This window comes from Taudactylus pleione, unplaced genomic scaffold (genome assembly GCF_031769625.1).
Source record: "Taudactylus pleione unplaced genomic scaffold, aTauple2 ptg000903l, whole genome shotgun sequence".
Classification (NCBI taxonomy): Eukaryota; Metazoa; Chordata; class Amphibia; order Anura; family Myobatrachidae; genus Taudactylus; species Taudactylus pleione.
In genome coordinates, this window is record NW_028285304.1 from 1,084,478 (window position 1) to 1,107,999 (window position 23,522).

Below are 23,522 nucleotides of genomic sequence, written 5' to 3' on the forward strand. Positions count from 1 at the left end.
TAAGTGTTTTTTTTGTACAAGTGGCACTACAGGGGCATTATATGGGGGCACTACTACAGGGGCATAACTATGGGGGCACTACTACAGGGGCATAACTATGGGGGGCACTACTATACGATTTCCTTCCTTTCAAATCAAGGGGGTAACGTTGGCGTATCTAAATATTTTTGGGGTAAATGGTAAAAAAGTTCCCTGATCCCTGCCGGAGGCTGTCACTCTGCTTCCAGCTCTCAGCCGATAGGGGCTCTTATCTGAGCCCATGTCACAGCAGGAGAATATTGCGAAATTCAAAAGTAAATATTAATTTTCACTTCGCAAAGTAAGTTAAGATAATATGACAACCGCATTAATGCGATAAATGGGGCCTTTAGACTTCTGTTTGATATGTGAAACTTTGCATTAATTCCAGGCAGCATAAACACAAAGTGAGAGCATAAAAGGTCATATAAAATAAATACAGTAAATTACTTACGGTGTATGGGATATATGTGCCTAATCCTATCACCGGCATTTTGTTTCCATCGTTAAGGAGAACAAAGGAGTCTCTGGTGAGTTGGGGACCTGCGCTGGGCTTGCCCACGGCTGACATCTTGTGTGTGACTGATTTCCCTGGGACTGATCTGCTGTGAGAGAAACCTGATTCTTACATAAGCGGATCTTTCCTGAGGATGGTATTTTAGGTGTGGTTCCAGAGGGAGACACATTAGCTGATTACTAATTACCGATTCACTTTCACACATGCATGAATTTTTATTTGATACATTTTTTATTAATATACCTTTTGGTAACTACTGTAAGTGCTTTTGTTATAACAGGTAATTATTTCTGCTTTAAAGTTAATGCACATATGACAATGTTCTGTAAAGTAAAATGCATTTTCTTTTTTATCCATCTTTGTAAAAGTAGGAATGCAGCCTAAAGCGTAGCTGGCACAGGCAGCTGCCTAGGGCCCCAAGCCTCAAGGGGCCTTGCCAGTGTCAGAGTGTCCTGCCGGAGTGCTGGGGAGATCCCATGATAGTCCTAACTGCTTCAAAGCTCCGCCTTCACCAGCCCGTTCACACAGTCCCTTCATCTGTACGAAAAGTCGTCTTGTTAATTCAGTTGTGCAAGAATGGAGGGCTCACCAAGCACGCAGTTGCTGTAAATAATTATTGTCTGGTGTGGGATGTTGTTAAGAAATGGAAACTTAGCCTGTGGCTGTTTAATGAAATATTTATGGATAGAAGCATACTGAACTGGTACAACCTGTATTTCTGCTTCTTAAATTCAGTTATATTCATGACTCGTTGTTGCACGCATCTTGACCCATGATGAAATCGCTTTTGTCAACGTTTTTTATTTGAGGTGCTCTAGTTTTATTACTTTGCATAGGGGCCCTGTCGTGGAAGTGGCCCGTGTGACCAGCAGCGAAATACAGACTGGTGGCAGCAGCGCCTTCACCCACACCAATGTCATTGTGTGCCCTGTGCACAGACTGCTATGTAACCTCTCCTATTCACCCACCACTCACACCAATGTCACTGTGTGCCCTGTGCACAGACTGCTATGTAACCTCTCCTATTCACCCACCACTCACACCAATGTCACTGTGTGCCCTGTGCACAGACTGCTATGTATATTATCCTACCCTATTCACCCACCACTCACACCAATGTCACTGTGTGCCCTGTGCACAGACTGCTATGTAGCCTATCCTATTCACCCACCAATCACACCAATGTCACTGTGTGCCCTGTGCACAGACTGCTATGTAACCTCTCCTATTCACCCACCACTCACACCAATGTCACTGTGTGCCCTGTGCACAGACTGCTATGTAACCTCTCCTATTCACCTACCTCTCACACCAATGTCACTGTGTGCCCTGTGCACAGACTGCTATGTAACCTATCCTATTCACCCACCTCTCACCCCAATGTCACTGTGTGCCCTGTGCACAGACTGCTATGTAGCCTATCCTATTCACCCACCACTCACACCAATGTCACTGTGTGCCCTGTGCACAGACTGCTATGTAACCTCTCCTATTCACCCACCACTCACACCAATGTCACTGTGTGCCCTGTGCACAGACTGCTATGTAACCTCTCCTATTCACCCACCACTCACACCAATGTCACTGTGTGCCCTGTGCACAGACTGCTATGTAGCTTTATCCTATTCACCCATCACTCACACCAATGTCACTGTGTGCCCTGTGCACAGACTGCTATGTAACCTATCCTATTCACCCACCACTCACACCAATGTCACTGTGTGCCCTGTGCATAGACTGCTATGTAACCTATCCTATTCACCCACCACTCACACCGATGTCACTGTGTGCCCTGTGCACAGACTGCTATGTATATTATCCTACCCTATTCACCCACCACTCACACCAATGTCACTGTGTGCCCTGTGCACAGACTGCTATGTAACCTATCCTATTCACCCACCTCTCACCCCAATGTCACTGGGTGCCCTGTGCACAGACTGCTATGTAACCTATCCTATTCACCCACCTCTCACCCCAATGTCACTGTGTGCCCTGTGCACAGACTGCTATGTAGCCTATCCTATTCACCCACCACTCACACCAATGTCACTGTGTGCCCTCTGCACAGACTGCTATGTAACCTCTCCTATTCACCCACCTCTCACACCAATGTCACTGTGTGCCCTGTGCACAGACTGCTATGTAACCTATCCTATTCACCCACCTCTCACCCCAATGTCACTGTGTGCCCTGTGCACAGACTGCTATGTAGCCTATCCTATTCACCCACCACTCACACCAATGTCACTGTGTGCCCTGTGCACAGACTGCTATGTAACCTCTCCTATTCACCCACCACTCACACCAATGTCACTGTGTGCCCTGTGCACAGACTGCTATGTAACCTATCCTATTCACCCACCTCTCACCCCAATGTCACTGGGTGCCCTGTGCACAGACTGCTATGTAACCTATCCTATTCACCCACCTCTCACCCCAATGTCACTGTGTGCCCTGTGCACAGACTGCTATGTAGCCTATCCTATTCACCCACCACTCACACCAATGTCACTGTGTGCCCTCTGCACAGACTGCTATGTAACCTCTCCTATTCACCCACCTCTCACACCAATGTCACTGTGTGCCCTGTGCACAGACTGCTATGTAACCTATCCTATTCACCCACCTCTCACCCCAATGTCACTGTGTGCCCTGTGCACAGACTGCTATGTAGCCTATCCTATTCACCCACCACTCACACCAATGTCACTGTGTGCCCTGTGCACAGACTGCTATGTGACCTCTCCTATTCACCCACCACTCACACCAATGTCACTGTGTGCCCTGTGCACATACTGCTATGTAACCTCTCCTATTCACCCACCACTCACACCAATGTCACTGTGTGCCCTGTGTACAGACTGCTATGTAACTTCTCCTATTCACCCACCTCTCACACCAATGTCACTGTGTGCCCTGTGCACATACTGCTATGTAACCTCTCCTATTCACCCACCTCTCACACCAATGTCGCTGTGTGCCCTGTGCACAGACTGCTATGTAACCTCCTATTCACCCACCACTCACACCAATGTCACTGTGTGCCCTGTGCACAGACTGATATGTAACCTCTCCTATTCACCCACCACTCACACCTATGTCACTGTGTGCTCTGTGCACAGACTGCTATGTAACCTCTCCTATTCACCCACCTCTCACACCAATGTCACTGTGTGCTCTGTGCACAGACTGCTATGTAACCTCTCCTATTCACCCACCACTCACACCAATGTCGCTGTGTGCCCTGTGCATAGACTGCGATGTAGCCTATCCTATTCATGTGACCACAGGCCCAAAGCCCCTCCCCTCACACCTTTCCGGCCTCACACATGGTGCCACACCTATCTCACCAATGTCACTGTGTGCCCTGTGCAGAGACTGCTATGTAGCATATTCTATTCATGTGACTGTGGGCCCAAAGCACCTCTACCCCCCACCCTTTACCGGCCGCGTGCATGGGGCCACACCTATCTCTTGCACTGACAATGTCAATAAAGTTTGATTTTGTTTGCTCAGGTTAGAATGGCTGTGGGAGGGGAGAAGCCTGGAAGATAATGGCTGTGGGTGGGGGAGAAGCCAGGCAAATAATTGCAGTGGGAGGGGGGGGAGAAGCCAAGCAGATAATGGCTGTGGGGGGGGGGTGTTGAAGCCAGGTAGATAATGGCTGTGTGTAGGGGAGAAGCAGGCAGATAATGGCTGTGGGTGGGGGAGAAGCCAGGCAGATAATGGCTGTGGGAGAGGGGCCAAAAGCCAGGCAGATAATGGCTGTGGGTGGGGGAGAAGCCAGGCAGATAATGACTGTGGACGGGGGAGAAGCCAGGCAAATAATGGCTGTGTGTGGGGGAGAAGCCAGGCAGATAATGGCTGTGTGTGGGGGAGAAGCCAGGCAGATAATGGCTGTGTGTGGGGGAGAAGCCAGGCAGATAATGGCTGTGGGTGAGGGAGGAGCCAGGCAGATAATGGCTGGGGGCGAAGCCAGGCAGATAATGACTGTGGATGGGAGAAGCCAGGCAGATAATGGTTGTGGGTGGGGGAGAAGCCAGGCAGATAATTGCTGTGGGAGATGGGGGGCAAAAGCCAGGCAGATAATGGCTGTGTGTGGGGGAGAAGCCAGGCAGAGAATGGCTGTGAGTGGGGGAGAAGCCAGGCAGATAATGGCTGTGAGTGGGGGAGAAGCCAGGCAGATAATGGCTGAGGGTGGGGGAGAAGCCAGGCAGATAATGGCTGTGGGGGGGGGTAGAAGCCAGGCAGATATTGGCTGTGGGTGGGGGAGAAGCCAGACAGAGAATGGCTGTGGGTGGGGGAGAAGCCAGGCAGAGAATGTCTGTGGGTGGGGGAGAAGCCAGGCAGATAATGGCTGTGGGGGGGGGGGAAGGAGCAGGAGCCCGGCAGATAATGGCTGCGGGTGGGGGAGAAGCCAGGCAAATAATGGCTGCGGGTGGGGGAGAAGCCAGGCGGATAATGGCTGTGGGTGGGGGAGAAGCCAGGTGGATAATGGCTGTGGGTGGGGGAGATGCCAGGCAGATAATGGCTGTGGGGGGGTGGGGGAGAAGCCAGGCAGATAATGGCTGTGGGTGGGGGAGTATCCATGCAGATAATGGCTGTGGGTGGGCGAGAAGCCAGGCAGATAATGGCTGTGGGTGGGGGAGAAGCCAGGCAAATAATGGCTGTGGGGCGGGATAAGCCAGGCAGATAATGGCTGTGGGTGGGGGAGAAGCCAGGCAGATAATGGCTGTGGGTGGGGGAGAATCCATGCAGATAATGGCTGTGGGTGGGGGAGAAGCCAGGCGGATAATGGCTGTGGATGGGGGAGAAGCCAGGCAAATAATAGGTGTGGGTGGGGGAGAAGCCAGGCAGATAATGGCTGTGGGTGGGGGAGAAGCCAGGCAAATAATGGCTGTGGGTGGGGAGAATCCAGGCAGATAATGGCTGTGGGTGGGGAAAAAGCCAGGCAGATAATGGCTGTGGGTGGGGGAGAAGCCAGGCAGATAATGGCTGTGGGTGGGGGAGAAGCCAGGCAGATAATGGCTGTGGGTGGGGGAGAAGCCAGGCAGATAATGGCTGTGGGTGGGGGAGAAGCCAGGCAGATAATGGCTGTGGGTGGGGAAGAAGCCAGGCAGATAATGGCTGTGGGTGGGGAAGAAGCCAGGCAGATAATGGCTGTGGGTGGGGGAGAAGCCAGGCAGATAATGGCTGTGGGTGGGGGAGAAGCCAGGCAGATAATGGCTGTGGGTGGGGGAGAAGCCAGGCAGATAATGGCTGTGGGTGGGGGAGAAGCCAGGCAGATAATGGCTGTGGGTGGGGGAGAAGCCAGGCAGATAATGGCTGTGGGAGAGGGGCAGAAGTCAGGCAGATAATGGCTGTGGGAGGGGGGTAGAAGTCAGGAAAATAATGGCTGTGTGTGGGGGAGAAGCCAGGCAGATAATGGCTGTGGGTGGGGGAGAAGCCAGGCAGATAATGGCTGTGGGTGGGGGAGAAGCCAGGCAGATAATGGCTGTGGGTGGGGGAGAAGCCAGGCAGATAATGGCTGTGGGAGAGGGGCCAAAAGCCAGGCAGATAATGGCTGTGGGTGGGGGAGAAGCCAGGCAGATAATGACTGTGGACGGGGGAGAAGCCAGGCAAATAATGGCTGTGTGTGGGGGAGAAGCCAGGCAGATAATGGCTGTGTGTGGGGGAGAAGCCAGGCAGATAATGGCTGTGTGTGGGGGAGAAGCCAGGCAGATAATGGCTGTGGGTGAGGGAGAAGCCAGGCAGATAATGGCTGGGGGCGAAGCCAGGCAGATAATGACTGTGGATGGGAGAAGCCAGGCAGATAATGGTTGTGGGTGGGGGAGAAGCCAGGCAGATAATTGCTGTGGGAGATGGGGGGCAAAAGCCAGGCAGATAATGGCTGTGTGTGGGGGAGAAGCCAGGCAGAGAATGGCTGTGAGTGGGGGAGAAGCCAGGCAGATAATGGCTGTGAGTGGGGGAGAAGCCAGGCAGAGAATGGCTGAGGGTGGGGGAGAAGCCAGGCAGATAATGGCTGTGGGGGGGGGGTAGAAGCCAGGCAGATATTGGCTGTGGGTGGGGGAGAAGCCAGGCAGAGAATGGCTGTGGGTGGGGGAGAAGCCAGGCAGAGAATGTCTGTGGGTGGGGGAGAAGCCAGGCAGATAATGGCTGTGGGGGGGGGGGGGGAAGGAGCAGGAGCCTGGCAGATAATGGCTGCGGGTGGGGGAGAAGCCAGGCAAATAATGGCTGCGGGTGGGGGAGAAGCCAGGCGGATAATGGCTGTGGGTGGGGGAGAAGCCAGGTGGATAATGGCTGTGGGTGGGGGAGATGCCAGGCAGATAATGGCTGTGGGGGGGGGGGAGAAGCCAGGCAGATAATGGCTGTGGGTGGGGGAGTATCCATGCAGATAATGGCTGTGGGTGGGCGAGAAGCCAGGCAGATAATGGCTGTGGGTGGGGGAGAAGCCAGGCAAATAATGGCTGTGGGGCGGGATAAGCCAGGCAGATAATGGCTGTGGGTGGGGGAGAAGCCAGGCAGATAATGGCTGTGGGGCGGGAGAAGCCGGGCAGATAATGGCTGTGGGTGGGGGAGAATCCATGCAGATAATGGCTGTGGGTGGGGGAGAAGCCAGGCGGATAATGGCTGTGGGTGAGGGAGAAGCCAGGCAGATAATGGCTGTGGGTGGGGGAGAAGCCAGGCAGATAATGGCTGTGGGTGGGGGAGATGACTGCGGAACAGTAAGTAACTAAATATGGGTGCAGGGTGTGCGTTGTTGGTCCCCCTGGACCTAGGGGCCCATGTGCACCACACACCCTGCACCCGTTGTAGATACACACCTGCCTTGGAGAGAGATAAAGTGGGGGAATTGCCCACAGCAACCAATAAGTGTCTGTCATTTATCTAGCACAGTCTATGAAATGATAGTTAGAAGCTGATTGGATACTTTGGGTAACTTCTCCACTTTAGTCTCTCCAAGGTTTGTTACATCTCCCCCTAAAAGCCTGGGTGGAGGCACTTTCAGCTGAGACTAAACCAAACAACCTGTCCCCATTACCCCTTCATCAAACCCATCAATCCCAGCATTATAAAGCATGATATGTAAAAGGTAAGGAATTAATATAAAAGTGGCCACATATATTGCTGACAATATAGTGTATTTATCAATCTACGTCAGTAACCATATGTGGGAGGTACATTTGCCAAAATATGGCAGGATGAAGTTACCAACCTCCTAAAGGGATTCTCCACTTTCACACCTGGCTGTGGATGCCTGGAATTCACAGGTAGACAGAGAGAGACATGTGGCAAAAGAGAGATCACAACTTTATTTAACAAATGTTCTGCAACATTGCGGCACAGATCATCACTGCAAGCGCCAGATCCGCGGCAGACCATAATGATTACTGTTGGCATGGGATATTGCCAATGATATGCCAATTGATGGAGTAGGTGAAGTCAAACCAAACTATTACACCAGCAAAAACCTGCTCCATTCCCTTTGGCAAAGACAATGGGCCTGATTCAGACCCACTCGCGAGCGGCTGTCCGGTGTGCACTGCGCATGCGCACGACGGCGGGAGCTCCGTCGTGCGCATGCGCCAGACGCGACGAGCGAAGGACTTTCCTTCGCTCGTTGTGTCTGATCAAAGGGGGCGTGCTGTCGATGTTGATTGACAGCACGCCCCCTTTGGTGGGCGTGCCGGGGGCGTGCCTCCCAGACGGGGGCGTTCCCAAGGGAACGCCTACCGTCAGAAGCCGGCCCACTGACATCACTAGTGATGTCAGTGGGAGTGATTTTGGCTCTGATAGAGCCAAAATCACTCCGAGCCTTGCGGTTGAGAAACTCAACCGCAGGCTCCGGCTCGCAGTGGCGATGGTCAAGACCATCGCGGCCATCAACCTGCACGCTCGTATAGGCTGTGGGTGGTGACCCACAGCTATATGAGCGTCCAGGAGGACGCTCCATAATTATGGAGGACGGCCCTCATTCAGAGCGTGCGCTCTGCTCAGAGCGTCCGGCTCTGAATGAGGGCCAATGTCATTTGGTATCACAAGTCAAGAAGATAATATACGTTTATAAAAGGTTTTAAAACATGGCAGCATTTCCAGTGTGCTTGTGTCTTCCGGCTAGTCCCCTAGATATTGCCCAAACAACTTCACATCACTTTCAGTTTCTGGTTTGCGATATCTTAATATCACAAGAAAAGGGTCCATTAATATTCCTCGTGCAGTGGGTACTCCGGATGTTCCCCAAACCTGTAAAGATATAAAACGGTATTGTGAGATGACAGCGGACGTCCGTCCTGTCTTGTCTCCTACGTTTTTTTTGTTTTAAATTCTTTATTGAGAATGCTCACAGAAAAAGAAAACATGCAAGAACACAGATATAATAAACATTACAAATGAGCCATTTTTTTAAAAGAAATAATTAGCAATAAGCATATGAGGCTGGGGTCAGTAGAGGGGGTGGGAGTGTGTTGGGGGGGGGTACAGGACTACCGGGGGAAGCAAGATACCATAGAGAATACCAAATGCTAGACATGAAGCAGTATAAGGAAGAAAAACGTGCCATTTGGAGAACAGCAGAAGAAAATATTAAGTTAAGTAGGGGGGTTTGTCACAGAGGGGTCAGAGGGGGGAGCAGACTCAGCCATCGCGCATGGGTTACATATGGTGAGCAGAGGTGGCGAAGTGTTTTCGTATGAGAGCCACGGAGCCCAAACCTGAGAAAACATATGGCCTCTATCATGAAGATAGTAGGTAATATTTTCCATTTCCGCTATATGCCGGATTTGTGAGAGAGGGTTGGCGGAAGAAGGTTTTTCCAGTTACGGGCAATCAAACTTCTAGCAGCAACTAACATGTGGGACAACAATTTTACAGAACGGTTGCTAAGATCAGGAGGGGGGTAACTTAAAAGGAAAGTCCATGGGTCTTTCGGAATTGGGGTCCCAAATACAGTGTTCAGAAGGGCATGAACCGAGGTCCAAAAAGGTTCAAGAGTTGGGCAGGTCCACCAGATATGACTGAGGGTACCTCAGAGGCCACAGTTTCTTCAGCAGAGGGGTGAAGCAGCAGGGCACATATGGGAGAGCCGTACTGGGGTATAGTACCAACGGTAATACAATGTGTAAGAAGTTTCTTTAAGGTGGGTAGAGATAGAGGTTTTAGCAATTGCCAGTCTCATGTCGTCCCAAGCCTCTTCGCCAGGTGGAGGGCCAAGATCTATCTCCCAGGAGGATTCATGGGGATTATTAGTAGGCAGAGCAGCATCTATAAGAATGCCGTATATTTGAGAAATCATCTCTTTAGACATGGGGCAATATTTACAGAGTCGTTCAAAAGGAATGAGGTCACGGAGAAGTGGGGCCTGTGGCAAGGAGCCTAAAAAGTGTCGTATTTGGAAATATTCAAAGGGGTTTAGGGATTGGGTTGGACATTGCTTGCCTCCTACGTTTTATAATGTACTTAGGGCCTGATTTAAAGATTTTTGCAATGACGATATTTACGCAGGTCGAGTGGTTGTTAGATATTGCGCAAGCGTGAAAGCCGCACTGCGCACGTGCATTGATTGAATTGTGATTACGAGGAGGAGGAGTAAGTGAGTGACAGGTAGACAGCGTTTGGGGGAGATAACAGGGGGTGGCTAAGCAAACGCAGGTGTGTCTGACTGTTAAACGCCGTTTCATGGACGTGCATAAATTAGCCATTTACGATCTCCTCTGCAGCATGAGAGCTCTCTGTGTGTCAGGAAAGACGCAGTGTTTGAGACAGGTCAGATTTGACTCAGAAGCTGCGTGGCTGCCCGATGTGTGTCCATGTTCCCGATGTTTGTGCTGGTGCGCGTTGTCGGACGGATATGAGAAGGCAGCAATGGGCGCCCCTATGCTCAGGTAGGCTTTAGAAACCATAGCATACTGTATTTTAGCAATTGTGTTCCAGCTGCAATTGCATTAGTGTGCATTTTCAGAATCAGGTCTTTATTGTCTACAAACAGTGGTGGTCAACCCTGTGCGCGTGTGTCCATGTGCGCAGGCCAGGCTGAACTCATAGCAGCATATTATCTTAGCAATCCAGAAGGAACATTTTTAGGGAGCGTCTCTAACAGTGCGAATGGCATCACGGTCGTCTACACTCTGCCAGAAATACTAGATTTTTGCACCGTCTCAGAGCTTGTAGACTTCGGGTCTTTCCCTAAATTGGGACGCATTTTTGACCTTACACTTCAGTGGAGCGACTTCATAAACACACCAAAGCTCCGCATGTAAATACATACACGCCCGATGTGCCTTCACTGTCGTAATTCAGTTCAGCCATATACTGTATGAGGCTAAAATGGGCCCTTATTTTATAAAAAGGGACTGATCTAAAATGGAAACAGGCTGGGTGTGCGCGGCTCTGTAGGTTTTACAGACTCCATGCACGCTTCTACATTGCGCAGATATTTCCAAAGACCAGAATGTTAGGCTGCAACTTGGGGAGACCATCAATTGGCAGCTGGGAGAAACAAAGGCAATTTATGGCAGTCGTGGAACCAGAGATGGTGATGGAGGAGTTCGTTGGCCCCACCCCCTCCTGCGCTCTAATTGGTGTTTGAGGCATGTCATCCACCAATCAGCATGCTATCATGGGCGCATGCTGCAAGGCTGGTTGGGCAGGATCCTCTGTTGGTTGATGCTAGATCTAGGTTGGCAGAAGCACACCTGACGTCACAAGCATGTGACCTCTACGGCAGGGCCAGTCAGCGACCACTTTTTCTATCCACGTGGACCAAGAGTGGGAGTATTAACCTATGGTGATTGAAGCGAGCCCTCGAGGGTACACTTTTGATCTCATGTTCTGAACCTTGTTCCTCCCCCTGTTGTCGCGGGTCATATGGTTGTGACATCAGAGGTCCTGCAGCCCACTAAAAGCCTCATTTATCAATGAGCTTTATCGTTCACAACGAGTGATAAAACTCGATGCGTATGAAAAATGGTGCTCCAGCCAATCAGCTCCCAACTGTCACTTTTCAAACAGATGGCAGTTGGGAGCTGATTGGCTGGAGCACCATTATCATACGCAATGAGTTTTATCACTTGTTGTGAGTGATAAAACTTGTTGATAAATGAGGCTCTTAATTTTAGATCTAACCATCTTCTGTCTCCCTGTCACTCGCTAAGTACTTCCATATATGTATATTTGATCATAGGCAGCCCCCCCCCCTCTGCTTTGTCTCCATAGAATGCTTTAATACAAATTCCCTGACACCAACTACCTCATATTTAAGTGGCCCCACTACCACCACATCCCATTTTATACCAAACAACATTATATATATTTGTATTGTACCAGTATCGCTCATCACTGTTTATGCCGTCCTATATAAACAGCAAGATAATGAAAGAAAGTGGAGCCTGCTGTTCTCACAATTCTGCCCTTCACAAAAACACATCACAAGAATACAAGAGATTGAATATGAACTACTGACAAGACTGAGGCGCTTCATGCCTCATGCCTCAGCAATGTTCACACTTTTTTTGAGAATGGTTAGGATGTATTATCATAAATATTGATTAACCCACAAAATGCCTGTCTCCATTGTGTCTAGATGATAGGCACACATCAGACACAGGGCCTGATTCAGAGCCGGACGCTCTGACCAGAGCGCTCGCTCTGGATCAGGGCCGGCCTCCCTAAAATTGGAGCGGCCTCCTGGCCGCTCGCATAGCTGTGGGTGACCACCCACAGCTTATGCGAGCGGCCAAAAAGATGGTCGCGATGGTCGGGCTTGCGACGAGACCCTTGCGGTAGGGTCTCGTCTGCCGCAAGCCCGGAGTGCTTTTGGCTCTATCGAGCCAAAAACACTCCCGCTGACATCACTAGTGATGTCAGTGGGGCCGGACCCAGACGGTAGGCTTTCCCATGGGAACGCCTCCGTCTGGGCAGCCACGCCCCCGGCACGCCCACCAAAGTTGCGAGACCCCGAGCGACGTCTTCCCCGTCGCTCACCGGGTCTCGCGCATGCGCACGACGGAGCAGCCTCCGTCGTGCGCATGTGCATTTGGGTAACATCGACCCGCTTGCGAGCGTACAGCGCTCGCGAGCGGGTCTGAATGAAACCCACAGCCCCCATAGTAGGGACGACCATCGGTTGGGTGTCCATCGATGGTTACCATCGATGGGTCATTTAGTGTTTACCATCGATGGCACAAAAACCATCTATGGTGACTCATGGATAGTTTACACCCCTCGATAGCCACTGCTGCAGCGGGAATGGTGGACCACTGGCCAATCGAAAACAGGGGTGGGGCTTAGCGAGCGTCCCATCCAAAAAAAGAAAATAACATTAGCTCCCACTTGTCCATCGATGGCTAAGAACCATTGGCTCTCTGACATCGATGGTAAAAGCATTCGACATCGACCATAAACCTTCGATGATTTATAATCATCGATGGTCGGCCATCCCTAGGCAAAATAGTAGTTTCGGGCCCGTTTCTCCCCTTTGTTTATCTAAAAACCAACACATTGAAAACTGGTTTGAGTAACCTGGGGCCCTCTGTGTCCGATAGGTTGACGTGGGGTATACTAACTATTTTGTACAGAAACAATATGGCATCTTTAACATTTAATTGTTGGAGGAAAAGGTCACTAAACAGAGTCGCAGTCATTTATCTCCATAGCTTAATCTTATATTTTTTCAATGCCCAGTAAACTCCTCCGCAAACACTATATATCTTGTAAAACCTTTTAATATGTGGCGCAAACACTATATTCTCGTACTATAACTTATTGATGTGGCATTTTGTTTTCTTCTCCCCGAATATTACCTATATTTAAATACGCAGATGTACGTACTGTAATAACGGTGATCGATGAATGTTTGCTTCCTGATCTATGAAAATATATCTGTATTCTTAAAACCCAGGCCTCTGTTATTTGGCGATTGTGTTGGACTAGACACATATTTAGATATTTCAGCTTCTCGTGCCAGAAATGTCCCTGGCAGCCTTTCCTCCATCTTATTTCCATGTATACTTATACATCATGGATAATGGACACCAGACCTGTGTTTATATACAGAGATTATGTGACTGGATTTTTGCAATACTTCATGGAGTAAGAATACCTCAAACCTCGGTCACATGTGTGTTTTATTTTTCAATTAAGGCAAATGGGAAATTTTTATTATTATTATTTTTCCACTGAATTTTCTAGAATATTTCTTAATCTTGTAATAAGAGACACCGGGGGGAAATAATCGTGTTATAGTGGTCAATAGCTTTGTTTAATAAACCGTGCAATATTTATGAGGTAGAATAATACTTCTGTTTTACCAAGCAGTACAATGAGCCGCTCTGAAAGGAGAAAGGGGTTCTGGGTAATGCCACTTGCATGGAGGCCTTTATTGAACATTCAGTAAAGATCGCTATTGTAATGGCGATTACGCACGCAGTTCAACTGCGATAGTATGCTAATCCATTGCGACCACTATGCTGCCACAGCACAACATAAGGACGACCACTTTACCTTACACACATCCGTAATGTTTAGCAAGACAGTGAAACCATCGGTACAATCGAGTACCATCGCAGCCTCACGCACACTTGCACAAGCTCTGACCTTAATTGATAACTTCAACACACGCTATGAGACCTCACACTGCGTATGGCATCGTAGTGGCTAATTTATGCACGCCCCTGCAACGGCATTGAAGAGCACTGGCACGCTTGCATTTCGACGACCCCCCCCATCATCTCCCTCAAACGGCACTTCCTGTAAATCACTCTGCTATAGGTCTGCGTAGCCACTGTGATCACAGTACCGATCGCAGTGGACAGTTTGCGCACGCACACTGCAATGCATGCGCATATCTTAACAATCTTCCAATTGCGTGCGCAATCGCAGTTGCAAATGGTAATAAATCAGGCCCTGCGACGCAGGGAATATTAGACCCTTGCCACAGGCTGCAGGTGCAGTAGGTGCTGTGGCAGACATGGGCGTCGAGAGGAAGGGGGGAGCGGGTACAGTTTACCCGGGCCTGGGCTTGCTAGAGGGGCCCGGCGTCGCCCCCCCCTCCCTCACAGCAGCTCAGCACACAGCTTGTGCTGGGCTGCTGTGTGAGACTGCTTGCGGCAGTCTCCTATGGCTGTGGGGGGAGAGCGATCACACTGATGAGTTTTTTTCTCCAAGGGGGCGTGGCCATGCCTCCCGCTAATAGGCCATGCCCCCTCCATTACCCGGGCCCGGACAGGCTCTCAACGGCCCTGGTGGCAGGTATTGTGCAGGCTGAGATGCAGGGAGTATTAGACCCTGGCCACAGGATGAAGGTGCAGTAGGTGCTGTGGCAGGTGTAGTGCAGGCTGAGAAGCAGGAAGTATTAGACCCTGGCCACAGGATGAAGGTGCAGTAGGTGCTGTGGCAGGTGTAGTGCAGGCTGAGAAGCAGGGAGTATTAGACCCTGGCCACAGGATGAAGGTGCAGTAGGCAGGGCCATCTCTTCCATTGGGCTTGTTGGGCAGTTGCCCAAGGGCCCAAAGCTTGTGGGGCCTGCCAACCTGCCCCCCTGCAGCTGCAGCCAGTTGGTAAATTTGTGATATATTTATAAGCCGACCACCGGTGCACTGTATTCTGATCTAACCTCCCCCACTCCATCTCCCCCGGTGATGAGTACTCACCTCAGTCCCAGTTTCACTTCATCCACCGGCTTCAGACCAGTCAGACAGAGTCTCTCTACATGTGTGGGAGGTCTGATGGGCATGCAGGAGGGTTTACTTTTATTGACCATTTACATTTTTTTCCTGTGAATGGGTGGGTAGGGGCCCCAGTGCATTGCTTTGCCCAGGGCCCACACTGCTGTTAAGACAACCCTGGCAGTAGGTACTGTGACAGGTGTAGTGCAGGCTGAGATGTAGGGGGTAGTAGACCCTGGCCACAGGCTGAAGGTGCAGTATATACTGTGGCAGGTGTAGTGCAGGCTGAGACGTAGGGAGTATTAGACCTTGGCCACAGGCTGAAGGTGCAGTATATACTGTGGCAGGTGTAGTGCAGGCTGAGGTGCAGGGAGTATTAGACCCCGGCCACAGGCTGGAGGTTCAGTAGGTGCTGTGGCAGGTGTAGTGCAGGCTGAGACGCAGGGAGTATTAGACCCTGGCCACAGGATGAAGGTGCAGTAGGTACTGTGGCAGGTGTAGTGCAGGCTGAGACGCAGGGAGTATTAGACCCTGGCCAAAGGATGAAGGTGCAGTAGGTACTGTGGCAGGTGTAGTGCAGGCTGAGACGCAGGGAGTATTAGACCCTGGCCACAGGATGAAGGTGCAGTAGGTGCTGTGGCAGGTGTAGTGCAGGCTGAGACGCAGGGAGTATTAGACCTTGGCCACAGGCTGAAGGTGCAGTAGGTACTGTGGCAGGTGTAGTGCAGGATGAGATGCAGGGAGTATTAGACCCCGGCCACAGGATGAAGGTGCAGTAGGTACTGTGGCAGGTGTAGTGCAGGCTGAGACGCAGGGAGTATTAGACCCCGGCCACAGGATGAAGGTGCAGTAGGTACTGTGGCAGGTATTGTGCAGGCTGAGACGCAGGGAGTATTAGACTCTGGCCACAGGATGAAGGTGCAGTAGGTACTGTGACAGGTGAAGTGCAGGCTGAGACGCAGGGAGTATTAGACCCCGGCCACAGGATGAAGATGCAGTAGGTGCTGTGGCAGGTGTAGTGCAGGCTGAGACGCAGGGAGTATTAGACCCTGGCCACAGGATGAAGGTGCAGTAGGTGCTGTGACAGGTGTAGTGCAGGCTGAGACGCAGGAAGTATTAGACCCTGGACACAGGATGAAGGTGCAGTAGGTACTGTGACAGGTGTAGTGCAGGATGAGAAGCAGGGAGTATTAGACCCTGGCCAGAGGATGAAGGTGCAGTAGGTGCTGTGACAGGTGTAGTGCAGGCTGAGACGCAGGGAGTATTAGACCCTGGCCACAGGATGAAGGTGCAGTAGGTACTGTGGCAGGTGTAGTGCAGGCTGAGATGCAGGGAGTATTAGACCACGGCCACAGGATGAAGGTGCAGTAGGTGCTGTGACAGGTGTAGTGCAGGCTGAGATGTAGGGTGTAGTAGACCCTGACCACAGGATGAAGGTGCAGTAGGTACTGTGGCAGGTGTAGTGCAGGCTGAGATGCAGGGAGTATTAGACCACGGCCACAGGATGAAGGTGCAGTAGGTACTGTGGCAGGTGTAGTGCAGGATGAGACGTAGGGAGTATTAGACCCTGGCCACAGGCTGAAGGTGCAGTAGGTACTGTGACAGGTGTAGTGCAGGATGAGACGCAGGGAGTATTAGACCCTGGCCACAGGATGAAGGTGCAGTAGGTTCTGTGGCAGGTGTAGTGCAGGATGAGACGTAGGGGACATTAGACCCTGGACACCGGCTGAAGGTGCAGTAGGTGCTGTGGCAGGTGTAGTGCAGGCTGAGAGCCACAGGGGACATTAGACCCTGGCTGGTTTACTATACGGTGATCACTGGGACGCTCTGTTTACTGTATGGTGTTCTGCTGTGTTGTTTTATACTGTCTCTGTAGTAAGTGGGGGTATTATTGTAATGTTAGGGGGTAATCATAGATTTCATATGTATACAAGTAATGTATTTAGATTTTGATATTTGAATTTTGAAACATCTGAGCCTGAGGTGCTTATTATTTTCATCTCATGCTCCCCCTCATGTGAAAAGCTGTCTATGCCACTGGTCTGTCTGTCTGTCTGTCTGTACAGTAGGTCACATGTTATGACATCACTGGGAGAATGGTCACATATGGAAAAGACCATATAGAACACACACGCCAGGATGTACTAAGGTTGCCGGTCACCGCAACCTTACTAATCGCATATGTACTAACATATGCGATTAGATTCGCAAAGGACAGCTCTTGCTATAAGAGCTCCCCTTTGCGAAGCAGCTGACGCTGGGTGAAGGGGTCCCCGTAGGACCCCGCCCCCTCCGAGCCCCGGGAACTTCCTGCACAGGTCACAAGCAGGTAGTTCCCGGGCTCCTCCTCCTCCTCCCTGCACCCGGAAGAAGATTAGGAGGAGGAGGTGGCGGAAGACCCAGGAGGAGTGCGGTCTGGCGACCAGGACACTAAGTTGAGTGGGGACGAGTGCTCGGCGACAGCGGGGCGGCAAGGCGGCAAAGCGTCAGGTGCGGAAAGAAGCCCTTAGGCTTCTATAGGGTAATGCCAGGTTTTTCTGCCGCTACCCTCCCCACCGATAAAAGGGCGGCCGGCGCTTAATACATATTGAAGTGCAGTAAAAACCCCGAAAATGGGGGTTTTACCGCACTTTTCCTTTAGTACATCCCGTCCACAAAGATATGGCATGTCCACCTTACTGTCTCTTTTAGGGGCCTATTCATGATGTTAATTATCGGGGTCTGAACGGACCCCGATAAGTAACATTTTAATTCGCCGTGGCCACCGGAGCAATTCAGCTTTGCTCCGGCGCGGTGGCAGCTGATGAGAAATCAGCTGCCCCCGCGAGCGGCTTCACTGTTCCTTTTCGGAGCAGTGAATCTTTTCAGCAGTGACGGCGGTACTCATGCGCGACCTACAGGTCACGCATGCGCACAAGAGCCCTGACGGAAGGTGCCGGACAGGGGCGGAGGGATCCAAAAGGATCCCTTCTCGCAACCTGGACCTACTTCATTCGCCATCTGAAGATGGCGAATGCCCCCGCAGTCAAGCTCCGAAAATATCAGTTTTTCGGAGCTTGATGAATTCTGACCCCATACTAGTGTATGGGGACAGCAGGCCATTACGCAAACGGAAGGTAAGTAGGAGATATCTGTGATACTAGTGTATGGGGACAGCGGGCCATTCCGGGAGAGAAAGGTAAGCAGGAGATATCTGTGATACTAGTGTATGGGGACAGCGGGCCATTCCGGGAGAGAAAGGTAAGTAGGAGATATCTGTGATACTAGTGTATGGGGACAGCGGGCCATTCCAGGAGAGGAAGGTAAGCAGGAGATATCTGTGATACTAGTGTATGAGGACAGCGAGCCATCCGCAAACGGAAGGTAAGTAGGAGATATCTGTGATACTAGTGTATGGGGACAGCGGGCCATTCCGCAAACAGAAGGTAAGCAGGAGATATCTGTGATACTAGTGTATGGGGACAGCGGGCCATTCCGCAAACAGAAGGTAAGCAGGAGATATCTGTGATACTAGTGTATGGGGACAGCGGGCCATTCCGCAAACGGAAGGTAAGCAGGAGATATCTGTGATACTAGTGTATGGGGACAGCGGGTCATTCCACAAACAGAAGGTAAGTAGGAGATATCTGTGCCACTAGTGTATGGGGACAGCGGGCCATTCCGCAAACAGAAGGTAAGCAGGAGATATCTGTGATACTACTGTATGGGGACAGCGGGTCATTCCGCAAACAGAAGGTAAGTAGGATATATCTGTGATACTAGTGTATGGGGACAGCGGGCCATTCCGCAAACAGAAGGTAAGCAGGAGATATCTGTGATACTAGTGTATGGGGACAGCGGGCCATTCCGCAAACAGAAGGTAAGTACGAGATATCTGTGACACTAGTGTTTGGGGTGTATATCTGTGATATCTCCTGCTTCACCTTCTTAACGAATGGCCCGAATACTTAATTGTCACAATTGCAGGTGAAAATGTGCTTTTTCACCTGCTTTTGTGACAATTAAGTGATGATGAATAGGCCCCTTAGACATGAAACATCTAGATACTGTATTTGGCTGGATAACCAGGTGACACCAACCAGTGGTCTCTGAAGTATAAACATTTACCAGCATCATATAACAATGATACATACAGAGGAATATCCACATAACGCAGGTTCTTGTTGAGTCCATCAATGATTTTCATTTCGTCAGACGTCAGCTCAAAGTCAAACACCTGCAGAGAGATACAGCTTGCTGAGCACATGATGATAATGAATCCATATAAGAAGTACTGAGAAATAAGTATCTAAATGAATGTAACTTTGACGATAAACACTGCTGTATGTGGAATTGGACACTCTTGGGCCTGATTCAGAGTTGGGAATAGAGTGAGATATCTCTCTCAACTGATCATCTTGGTGACACCATGCTGCACTGCAGGTGGGGCAGATTTAAAATGTGCAGAGAGATTTAGATTTGGGAGGGAGGTGTCCAAACTGACATCTAAATTGTAATAATAAAGCTGTGCAGTATTTGTGGGCTACATGCAAAAGCAGCCAGTATTTACCCTACATGCATAAAAAAAAAAAAAAATGTATTTACACCCTTTGCATTGCAACATGGTCTGTCCAGGTTCACAGTTAAGTGCTATCTCTCTCTCTATTCCCAACTCTGAATCAGGCCCTTAGTGCACATACTTCAACTAATTCATGTGATTGGTCAGCTAGTATCACATGCTTACTGACATCACCTTCTGGTTACATGGGGAATCTAAAATAGATTAAATAAGTTCTGAAGAACTTGTTGATTAAAAGTCAGCAGATCATTGACACTGGAGGTGCCATGTGAGTGGGATTCTGAAAATAAATAGTTGTTCTTTATGAAATTTACAAGATGGCAGCTTTATGTTGCTCCAGATGTTTCAGGTCACTGGGGTCTTGTAGATTCAGATCAGGACCCTTGGAGTTAGCTTTGTATATGGGAGAGTAGTTGAATCTTTGGGCCTCGATAAAGTTCCTAGTCAACTGGATCACTACAAGAAGGACATGTATGGGTCACAAGGTGGGTGCGGGCCGCATCCGGGTGTCACCCGCCAAGGGTTGACACCAAAGTGCAGACTCTCCCTCAGTGACAGGAGCCAGGTGCTGCACTGTAGAATTACTGTACGTGCAGCACTCGGCTCCTGCCACAGTGAGGGAGCCGGCACTACAAGTAGTGAGACTAAAACCGGGGTTCAGGTGTGTGGCCCCACCCCCATCCATCAGAGACCACGCCCCTTCACACGAGGTCACACCTCCTTTTTTCTGGCGCACGGCGGTGCCGCGCTCACTGCTACATTACCACCGCACCAGGTACATCAGCAGGTAGGGACGCCACTGGTATGGGTGCTTGTGAATGAACCAATATAATATAGTCTTCAGAAGAATACTGGATAGAGTGCCCGAAGTACGACAGGTATAGTCTCTTCATGGTACTGTACTCGGGAACTGTAGTGAGCAGAGACGGGCAGTAGATGTGACCAGTGAGTGCCTTAGTACTGGAGGCAGCCTGCAGGAGATGAAGATTCTGGAGTGCTGCACATTACTGAGAGTAGGGGGTAAATGTACTAAAGTGAGAGTTTTTAGAAGTTGAGATGTTGCCCATAGCAACCAGATTCTACTTAAACATTTAACTAGAACCTTCTAGCAGATAATAGCTACCATCTGATTGGTTGCTATGGGCAACATGTCCACTTTTAAAAATGCTCACTTTAGTAAATGTACCCCTAGGATGTAGATGGTTGCACCAGTGTGTAGGGGATGCAATCGGGAAACCGACTGTCTTAATCCCGACAGCCGGCTTCCTGACTGCATTATCCCGGCGGGGGTTAAATAACAGGCGTCTATTTGTAGACGCCTGTCATTTTCCCGACGCCGGGACACCGGCGCCCGGCATCCCGATCGAAGGGATGCCGGGCGCCGTGAGCGAACAGCCACGGGGGGGGAGGGTTAGGTTTAGGGCATCTGGGGGGGACTTAGGGGTAGGCACCTCCCCGGAGGGTTAGGCTTAGGCTAGGGGGAGGGAGGGTTAGGGTTAGGCACCCCCGAGGGGGCTTAGGGTTAGGCACCCCCCCGGGGGACTTATGTTTAGGCAGCGGGGAAGGGGGGGGTTAGGGTTAGGCACAGAGGGGGGATTAGGGTTAGGCGCTTGGGGGGAGGTTAGGGTTAGGCACCCCTAAGGAGGGTTAGGGGCTTAGGTTAGGTTAGTTTATACTTACCTTAGTGACGATCGGGATTTCCAGCGCTGTCGGGCTTCCGCTGCCGGGAACTCTGCTTTTGTCGGCCAGGCGCTGCCGGGAATCGAACTGCCGGCCAGAGGGCTGGCGGTATTTCATACCGATCCCGTGTGTATTGAGACAACTGCTGGAAATGGGAGCGAAGTTCAGAACAGCCCAGTTGATAGATGCTTGTGATGCAGACTGAATGGATGCAGGATACACTTATACGCAGATAGCTGGAGATTGGTTCTGAACAATATGCAGTTTGAATGCAGAACACTGGATGCTGAGTCAGATGTAAATACACTTTGTAAGCGCAGATCACTGAGGGGCCTATTCATCAACACTAAAATAAAAATTTTAAGGACATTTTCCTTAAATAATGTTATTTTGGTATTCATGAACAGACTTAGCACAGGAGATATCACAGATATCTCCTTGCTAAGTTCCCCTGCGTTAATTTCCACACTCCCCATACATTGTGGAAATTGTGGTATTCATCAAATTCCGAAAATTATGAATTTTCGGAATTTGATGCAGTTACTATTCGCCACTGTGAGGTGGCGAATAGCAGAATTGACTTACCTGTATCCGCATGTGCAGGTCCCCCGACGAGTCCCTCCGGCGCTCTGCTCCGTCCTCAGGCTCCGGAGGCTGGTCGGACATGTGTGCTCCCCAGCAGAGCACAAGAAAGTTTAGGGAAAAAAAACAAAAACATTTTTTTTTCTAATCGGTCATGTGGTCTGCTGGGAAACCACATGACAGACCAGCAGGACGGAGCCGGAGGCTGCTGCGCGGACAGGTAAGTCGGGGGGGGGGGGTACACAAACTTAACACATCTGTAGGCAGTGCTGCGCATGCGCTGGTTTTACAGATGTAACAGCGCATGCGCAGCACTGTTTCCAGATGCGATAAGGTAGTGTAGAGAGGGAAAAGTATCTATTTCCCGAAAAGCTGTCATCGCAAAAATGACAGCTTTTCGGAATAGATACTTATGGAGAGGAGGAATGATGAATTCCACCTATAATTAGCTAGAACTCCATGAGAGTTCTAAACCTAATTATCTCTAGAGAATTTTTAGGTTTAATGAATAGGCCCCTGAGTCAGATGCAGGGACTGGTACATACAGTAGCTGGAAGCCATTGCAGCCAGGAGGCTGTTCTCTGTGAGAGAGTGTTGTTGTGGTAATGAGCTGGACACAGGAGAGGGTTTAAATTAGGGGTGTGCACTGGCCACTTTTCGTGCTTTGGTTTTGGATCTGGATCTTTCTTCGTGTTTTGGATCTGGATTGGTTTTGCCAAAACCACCCTTCCGTGTTTTGGGTTCTGGGTTTTGTGTTTTGGATCTGTATTTTTTTTTTAAAAAGCATAAAAACAGCTAAAATCACAGAATTTGTAGGTTTTTCTGCTACTATGCTATTATTAACCTCAATAACCTTAATTTCCACTCATTTCCAGTCTATTCTGAACACCTCACACCTCACAATAGTGTTTTTATGTCCAAAAGGTTGCACCGAGGTAGCTGGATGACTATGCTAAGCGACACGAGTGGGCGGCACAAACACGTGACCCATCTAGGCGTGATACTGCAGTGGCAGACAGGATGGCAGTTTGAAAAACTAGGCCCCAAACTGTACATAATGCAAAGAAAAAAAAGAGGTGCAAGATGGAATTGTCCTTGGGCCCTCCCACCCACCCTTATGTTGTATAAACAGGACATGCACACTTTAACAAACCAATCATTTCAGCGCCAGGGTCTGCCACACAACTGTGGCTGAAATGATTGGTTCGTTTGGGCCCCCACAAAACAAGCTGGCAATTAATGTGTCCCTGCACAAACTGGCTCTACGGAGGCAAGATGTCATCCTCATCCTTCTCATCCACCGATTCCTCACCCTCTTCAGTGTGTACATCCTCATCCTCACAAAGTATTAACTCGTCCCCACTTGAATCCACCACCACAGGTCCCTCTGTACGTTCTGGAGGCTGCTCTCCCTGGAAGAGCTGATAATTCATTTTGATGAACATCATCTTCTCCACATTCTGTGGAAGCAACCTCCTACGCCTTTCGCTGACAAGGTTCCCGG

At 50.1% G+C, this 23,522-nt stretch overlaps 1 pseudogene across 1 annotated transcript in view; it reads right to left on the bottom strand.

Moving 5' to 3' along the window:
* Positions 1-23,522, bottom strand: part of LOC148473964 (uncharacterized) — an 83,356-nt pseudogene that overhangs the window by 29,298 nt on the left and 30,536 nt on the right. Inside the window, exon 8 of the transcript XR_015872944.1 lies at positions 473-623. The product of XR_015872944.1 is annotated as an uncharacterized LOC148473964 (transcript). The remainder of the gene's footprint in view (positions 1-472; positions 624-23,522) is intronic.